The sequence below is a fragment of the Portunus trituberculatus genome, chromosome 14, assembly GCF_017591435.1.
Source record: "Portunus trituberculatus isolate SZX2019 chromosome 14, ASM1759143v1, whole genome shotgun sequence".
Taxonomy (NCBI): Eukaryota; Metazoa; Arthropoda; class Malacostraca; order Decapoda; family Portunidae; genus Portunus; species Portunus trituberculatus.
In genome coordinates, this window is record NC_059268.1 from 15,574,707 (window position 1) to 15,583,510 (window position 8,804).

At 42.7% G+C, this 8,804-nt stretch overlaps 1 non-coding gene across 1 annotated transcript; it reads right to left on the bottom strand.

Moving 5' to 3' along the window:
* Nucleotides 1-7,552: 7,552 nt before the first annotated feature.
* Nucleotides 7,553-7,624, bottom strand: Trnaa-cgc. Its single transcript has one exon. It is a non-coding gene; the product is annotated as a tRNA-Ala (tRNA).
* Between the last annotated feature and the right edge of the window lie 1,180 nt (nucleotides 7,625-8,804).

The following is an 8,804-nucleotide window of genomic DNA, read 5'->3' on the forward strand; positions in this document are numbered from 1 at the left end:
GGAAGAACAGTCTGATCCACGTGTGGGTTGTAATCCTAATCTTGGAAAACAGTGGATTAGTACTTTTCTCTGTGTGTGTGTGTGTGTGTGTGTCACCCGTGTCGCTACACAATATGGCCGTGGAGTGAAAGTAAGAGGCAGTCAGTCAAGTCTAGTCAGTAGTAGGAGGGTGTAAAATCAAGTCTTAGTCACTCAAAGCCACCTTCATCACAGCAGTCCTTCTCCTTTGTTCCCTCCGTCGTCTCCCTTCTTGATCCTTGCAGTCTTCCTAATACGGTCTAGTAGTTCTTCGCCAACGCATCACCCACACCCTAACTTACCCACGCCCACACCTACACCCACCTGGTTGGTTTCTGCCCCTTCTTACCCTCTCTTCTCTCTCCCTCTCTCTCTGGCCGTCTCCCTCTTTCTCTCGCTCTCCGTTTCTCCTCTCGGCGTGTTCATTCTCTCATTCATTCTTTCATTCCCGCTTATTCACCTCCATTCATTCTCACTCACAATCGTTCTCTTTCGCGAGACGACACGTCAGCTCACACATACACACACACACACACACACACACACACACACACACACACACACATAATAGACAACATATTTAGTGTTATGATACTGTGAAAGGATAATGACATTCCTGTGTGTGTGTGTGTGTGTGTGTGTGTGTGTGTGTGTGTGTAAACTACAATACATTGATTATACACTCCATAAGTAGAAAGAGGAAGAAGAAAGAATGAAAGATGAACAGATAGATCGAACAACAACAACAACAACAACAACAACGATGACAACAACACCACCACCACCAACAACAACAAAAAAAGAGAAGGAGGAGGAGCAGGAGGAAGAGGAGGAGGAGGAGGAGGAGAAGAAGGAGCTAGACGTAAAGTGAGAAGAGGCGTTGTTTCTCAGCGAAGGAATGAGCTATGAAAGACCTGACAATCAGACAAACAGACGAACAGACGAACTAACAATACAATTAATCGACAGGTAAATACAAATGCGTAATGATAAAGATGGATAGATAAACGTGAATAATTAAAGTGAAGTCAACAGGGAATTCTAATAAAAAAACACCTTTTATGAAACAGGAAAACTCATATGCTTACAACACAGTGTCTTTCCTCCCTCTCCTCCACCACACCCCTTCACACCCCGCCCACGTTCGTACATTCCCACAAGTAATATTCTTTTCCCATTACAACCACCACCTCTAATACACTCACATACACAATCACTCTTACACTTCCAAACCTATACCATGAAGAGAAGTAAGAACCAGCTGTCTCTGTATCCAAACTCAGGTAAGAGGGCTGGAATTTATTAGAGGGAATGCTGCACCAAGTTCCTCCCAGTGATAAGATAGGAAGGAATGTGTGTTGATGCGATAGTGTGATGCAAGAGGGAAATTATGAGTGCGTGTTTGGAAGAGATAGTGGTCGTGGTTTCAGCAAGCTCATGATTAATGGTTTTGAAGTGTTTTATTGATGCTTTGATATGGAAGTCTCAGTGTTAACTACTTCAGTGCTGGAACGCATTTTTACCTTGAGTTTTGTGTGTGATTGGACGATTTTATTTATATTAAGAAGGGTCTATGGTGGTCAGAAGATTAATGGCCAGTCTTCACTAGTTTAATCCCCACGTGAGTTTCTGAAGCTGTATAAAATCACAAAATAGTAAGCAGAATGAGTATGGAAACGTGGTACTGAAGGGGTTAATGGAAAAATATGTCTTGAGTGTAAGCCAGCTGGGTTTCTGTATGTTTTCGTGACTCCAGTAATAGTTTAACAATGATTTGTCTTGATTTACTGGAAAAATACGATTATTATATTAAGAATCTTTTGCGTGTTCAAGTGTTCTCTCGTGATTCTATTGATAGTTTAACAAGGATTCTTCACTTTTGAACTTTAATTGAAGTCAATGAAGTTTTTAAGTAATTTTAATAATTTTTGTGGTATTTCAGCAAGTATTCTCCTCTTTAGTGGGATAAAAATGAAAATAATAAATCAGTAAAGTATTTTCAAGGATGTTTTCATGAACCTAGTGATAATTAGATAAGGATTCCACATCATTAGGAGCCTGAGAACCAGACTAATCATATCCGAGACCTAATGAAAGCCCCAAACATTTTGAAGTACAGCTCCATTATGGCAAGAGAAAAAACGGGTAGGGTATACAGGTGGTACGGTAAACTAATACCGGGCCGTCTTCGTCTGGTTCCCTCTCAAGAGTACGAACTACGATGTAATTTTATAGCCAACAAAGGAGGTCGAAATGAACCCACGCTGGCTGGCGAGGTGGAGCTGCCGCACGCACACCGCCTGTTGCCTGCCCGCCGCCGCCCTGATGACTACTTTCCAGGTGAGTCCTTTTATGGCCCTCCACGACGCCTCGCACGTAAACGGACATTCCCTCCAGTCCTCCTCCCTCCTTCGCCCTCTCTCCCTTTGGCTCGAGTCGTGTGTCGCCCCCGTTACGTGCATAAAACAGGAAATGGCTCTGTATCTCATTCGGTCTGACTCGGTTTTATCCCTACGAGACCTCCTGTGAAGTGCTCAAACCAGGGGGTCGTTTTGCCTGGCCTCAGTAATCGTAGGGTCCTGGTCTGAAGTAACAACTCTCACTTCTGCTTAAGCGTTTTTTTTTTTCTCTTTCCTCATAAGCCAAGACTCTATCAAATGTCTCGTACGGGGACTGTTAGCAGGTGAATCGTCTTCAGATTTAACCCCTTCAGTACTGGGATGCATTCTAATCTTTAATTTTGGGTATGATTATCCGATTCTATTCACATTAGGAAGTATCTATGGAGGTCAGAGGATTAGTGGCCAGAGTCATCACTATTTTGATCCCCACATAAGTTTCTGAAGCTGTATAAAATCACAAAATACTAATCAAAATGAATATGAAAATGTGTCATGGTACAGAAGGGGTAAAGGAGAGACTTAAGACAATGGTAATAAATGTGGTACATAACTGAATTACTGTCCATGTGTATGTACGTAGCCCTCGTAGATGTTATGTAGATAGACTGCCAGCAAGTTAAAGTACAGATTTTGGATGTGAGAGGCGCATATTACTATATAGACTGAGACCCATGACTTCATCTGGGAGAGCAATCTATACCTACTTAGCCTACCCATACCCTCACCTTCCCACACCAATCATACGTCGTATTCGTGGCCATGACGTCAGGTGATGACATCATTGGTGTCAAAGTTTGGGCGGAGGTCACTGCCGGGGACGCCCTACCCGATAAGGTCATCCAGTTCCTTCTCTTCCGCTTGGCATAAACACCTGTTCTTGGTAAAGGTAAGCAGGCTGGAGAGGAGAGAAGGGACAAACATGGGCGCCTGATGGAGAGGATGATAACGTGGGAGTGAGGGAGAGAGTGAAGCTAATGCGTGGTTCTAAGATTTGTATCCATTGTTTGTCCAGGGGAATGTTTTGGTATATTCTCTCACTCGTCTTGGTAATGTGAACATGTAAGGGAGTAATGAAAGTCAGCCAGCAGTATAAGCAACTCACAATTCCACCATCTGTAATCTCTCTCTCTCTCTCTCTCTCTCTCTCTCTCTCTCTCACACACACACACACACACTCACACATTATCACGTAGCACAGTCGTAGAGGTAGCACCACTTTTTGTTTTGTATACTAATTTCGTCTATTGCCTACGGGCGCTACTCCACTGCCAGCAAGATTCACACCGAGGCCACGTCAGCACCACCACCGCCATCACAACACTACCACGTGGACACAGGATACCACCCCGGGACAACACTAACACTCACCCTCACCCTCCGTTAAGCATCATACACATCACACATTCGTCCTCTTATGTGCCATATCAAAAAAGACTTAACTCTCTCAGAGCGACGATCTTTTAAGGGCCACAGAGACAATTAGCCGAGTTCTAAAGGTAATTTGTCCTGTTGGTAATGCTTGTTAACATGGCTCTAGAATTACAGAAACACCTTTAACCTTTCACTACTGGGACACATTTTTTACACGAGTTTTGGGTGTGATTAGACTATTTGATTTATATTAGGAAGGGTTAATGGAAGTAAAAAGATTAATGGCCACAGTCTTTACTATTTTAATCCTCCACATGAATTTCCGAAGCCGTATGAAATCACCAAATAGTAAGCAGAATGAATATGGAAATGTGTCATAGCATTGAAGAGGTTAAGAATCCGTGTAACTTCAACTAGAACCTTTAAAAAATAGTTGAGGTGAGGCGTAGAAGTGTTTCGAAACTTGGGCCTTTACCCTGTACTAAATCCTCTAATTCCTACCTTTAAATCTAATGTTTACAGCGAGCGTCAGGTAATGAGCACTTAAGACATTCCACAGATACCCTTCACAGCAGCCACTAGCACCTGACACTCCTACCTAACCTGGAATTTTGATACAGATGGGCTTTGTGTACCTACCAGGAGGCAAGAGGAGCAGTCAGGTGTGCCCAGACGATGGGGAGGTGGGGGGAGGAATGAGGTGTGGGATTAGAGCAGGAGGAGAGGAAGAGGAGGAGAAGGAAGAGGAGGAGAAGAGGGTAGGTCGGTGATGGACCTTCCTCCGTGTTTGTTCTCCCTCCATAGAACCGTAAAGGAATGTTATTTTCTTTTTTTTCTTTTTTCTTTGTTGTTGTTGTTGTTGTTGTCGTTGCTGCTGCTGCTGTTGACTTTTGAGATTAGATTTAATGATGAAGTGTGTGTGTGTGTGTGTGTGTGTGTGTGTGTGTGTGTGTGTGTGTGTGTGTGTGTGTGTGTGTGTTTCATTGATAAGGTAATTGCTATACAAGTTTTAACATTAAAATCATTGCCTAACAGTGTATGCTTAGTCTCTCTCTCTCTCTCTCTCTCTCTCTCTCTCTCTCTCTTTCTCAAATCTTCTTCTCGTTTACACATTTTTAGATTCAATAGACTGAAATCTCTGAAGGGGTCACGCTGAGGCTTGTTAATCCTGCTGGCGGCTGTGACTTACCCTCGTTTATACTGCCGCCGCCCCTGTCCCCTGACACGCTTCTGCTGCCTAGAAAGGAGAGTCGGCGGTCTAGGCGGAGGGAGAGTAAGCAAAAAAAAAAAAAAAAAAAACATAATATTTAAGCATGCAGTCAGATGAGATTAAGACTCACCATGCTTTTTTTCATATTTCTTGTAAACCTGCCGACTTATACTACCGCCACTGCCACATCACCAGAAACAACAATACTACACCTATATCAACACTTTACACTACTATCACAACCCTTATATCCAATACCTACAGTACTGCACACACCTACCGTGCTTATGAACATTGATCATTACCATTACCACTGTCACCCTTTCCTCTGTTCGGTGCCTGAAGGAGCAAGCCACATAAGCAGTCACTAAGTCGTGTTCTGTTCCCTTTTCACCGACTTTGCACTTCTCTGATCCCTTGTGGCACCCGGACTTAGACTTGGCCTCTATCCGCCTTAGAGGGTGCGAGTGTGGAAGGGGAAAAATGTACGTGACTTTATATTTGGTATCAGGAAGGGGCGATGAAAATTATTACTCTTGTGAAGTTTTATGTTATGCAGCGATGTGTTTCTCTTGTGTTGTTGCCTTTTCTTATTTTTTTTATTTATCTCTGTTTCTTATTCGTTTTCGTTTGATAGTTTTGAAGGTTTGAAGCATTTTTTTTATCGCAGTCTCTATACCATTCACTAACGAAAAACAAGAACAACAATAAAAATGATATCGCAAGTTTCTTCTTCGACAACCTCACTTTTAATTCCAGTCAACTTCAATTCCCTCCTCAATACATTAATCAGAACACACAACCTTGCGAGAAACAAGAAAGAAATACATATCGTATTCAATTTCCATAACAAACCATGGCAGCAAAGTACGTAAGGGCCTCAGTGACCAAAACAAGACAACACCAGGCATAGCATACGAAATTAGACCCAAAAGTACTCCTCTATATAGTAAGCTCAGTCCAAAACAATAACCTTAACATTCCATCCCTAACACGTGGGGTGGGTGCGCAGCAGTCATGTTGTGGCGAGTGGTGGTTGGCGGGGGCAGGTGGGCGGGCATTAACCTCACCTGGAGCAGCAGTACACATTCCAGGTGACCTTCACCCTCACAGCGCCGCAGGTCACTGAATGGTCTCGACTCAGGCCTCGCGGTGCTTATCCACAGTGATTTCCATCGCCTCCTTTGTGTCCGTATCCGTGTTTAGGAGCCTGTTGTCAGAGAGAAAGAGAGAGAGAGGCGGACAGGAATAGACAAGCGCACACACAAACAAGCAAATATACACATTGCTGACTGGCCTATAGCAACAGTACTGGGGAAGCCTTACACACTGTGAGAGGAGAGGAAGGGCGCTAAATGGCCTACACACAAGCAATTGACGTGCGCCGCAGACTCAGGTGTGGGTGCAGGTGGCGGCGATCCCCTCACATCACCTGGGATGCCGCGGGATTAGGCTCTGATCACACCTGGCCTTATTAATGACGGAGGTGACGGACAAACACAGACAGCTGGACAGAGAGAGAGAGAGAGAGAGAGAGAGAGAGAGAGAGAGAGAGAGAGAGAGAGAGAGAGAGAGAGAGAATAAAGCAAAATACGTAAAGTTAACCCACACACACACACACACACTAATAACAAATAATGAAAAGACAACTTCTACCCCCTCCCTTCCTCTCTCTCTCTCCCACTTCCTCTACACTCCATCTTTCCCCTCTTTATCTACTTTAGCTACCATGTTTTTGTTTACTTCCGTCTTGGAGGTGTTTACATCTTCGAGTCCCTACACCCTCTGATTGTTTGTGTAGAGATCTGATGTGACCTGACCTTGCTTCCCCCTGTTCCTCGTTCCCACACTTGTCACCAGGTCCTTGTGAGGGGGAAGGAGGCAGCGTGGTCACTCCAGCAGGGACGAGGAGGGACAGGAAGGGAGTGGGAGGTGGTAAGCGAGAGAAGACAAACAAGAAGAGTTTCTAAGGAGGGTTCAGGTTTGGGTGGGAATTTAGAAAGCTTGTTGATAGGCTTAAAAATGTCGGTTGTTGTGGAGCTTTATTGAATGGAATGTGTGTGTGTGTGTGTGTGTGTGTGTGTGTGTGTGTGTGTGTGTGTGAAATACTTATGAAGAAATATTAGCAACTCATTAAAAAAAGAAAGCATTTATTTAACAAAAAAAATATATAAGAAAACGTAGGCAGTCAACACCATGAACACCAACAAATAAACAACATCGCCGTCTCTGTATAAAGAAAGGAAAAAAGAGCAACGTTGATCGGAGGTGAAAAGAACTGGAAAAAGAGAGACAGAGCGAAATAAAGAAAAAAAAAACATAGACGTCCAAGAAAAGAAACGACCAGTAAAGAATAAAAGAACATCATACCCTTTGTCTTGACAGAAAAATGGGCCAAAACTGGAGAGCGAAACAAATCCCATTAAAAATTCACCGCGCAGACGAAAAACACAAACCTGTAGAAAGACCAACAAAAGTACTTCCAGCAACAAGACAGTGCTTCACCTACACGCTGAAATGGTGAGAAGGCGACCACAAAAAGAAAACAACTTGGAGGTGCCGGGGATTGAACCCGGGACTTCTCACATGCGAAGCGAGCACTCTACCTCTGAGTTACACCCCCACGCCTCTAAACAATGTTACAGTTCACGATAATGTGTCCACATATGGTAAATTTTTGTTACTGTATCTAAATTATAATTATATTTAGATATTTTGATACGTGAATAAAAAGTTTATCAGTCACCTATATTACGCTTGATATTACAATGACTCGGAACTTCTAATGAACCCCTTCAGTTCTATGACACGTTTATATATTCATTCTGCTTGTTATTTGGTGATATACAGTTTTCAGAAACTTATGTAGGAATTGAAATAGTGAAGATTCAGGCCATTCACCTTCTGACCTCCATAGATAAATAATAAAATCGTCTTAATCACACTCAAACTCAAGGTAATAATGTGTTCCAGTACTGAAAAGGTTAAAGGACACATCGGTAGCTACGTCTCCTACTACCTCGCAAGGCCTCAGTGTAACACAACCTAGTATTTATCCCAGTTTCTTAGTTATTACTCCGCCAACACCAGTGATCTGCCGTCTCGCAAAGCTGCCTCACTCACACTTTTCGTAATTCTCTTCTTTCAGCCTTTTCTCCTGGCTCCAATGATTCGTTGAAGTAAGCGGATAAGTGTGTGTGTGTGTGTGTGTGTGTGTGTGTAATGAGTCTGCATCACACACACACACACACACACTAATTAATCAACTAACTAATTTTCAGTTTTATATGTATGTAATTGAAAACTTCCAATTATCACTCTAAATTATTTGGTTCCATTACAGACGCGATAGGCATTTAAGTTTAGGCCTATTGAACTTACTACAAAGCTATTTTCATTCTCTTTCCTATTATCTTTTCACATCCTTCCTAAAATTCCACACTCTTACCATAATAATAACAAAAACGAAAGTGCTATTTCTATACAAACATAAATGGATAGATAGATATAGAAAGCAAGACAGATAGAGAGATAGATGTTTTATTGACCAACCACACACACACACACACACACACACACACACACACACACACACACACACACAATGACAAATCACATTCCTCCAGTTTGCTTATCAAGACTTCTCACGTTGGAAGGACGTTGATAAATCGCCATTTTGGGAAAGTAAGTCTGATCTGTTACGCAAACATGTATCTGATGAGTACAAATCACTGAACTGCATGTATATAAGTGGCTGATAACATAGTCTCTCTCTCTCTCTCTCTCTCTCTCTCTCTCTCTCT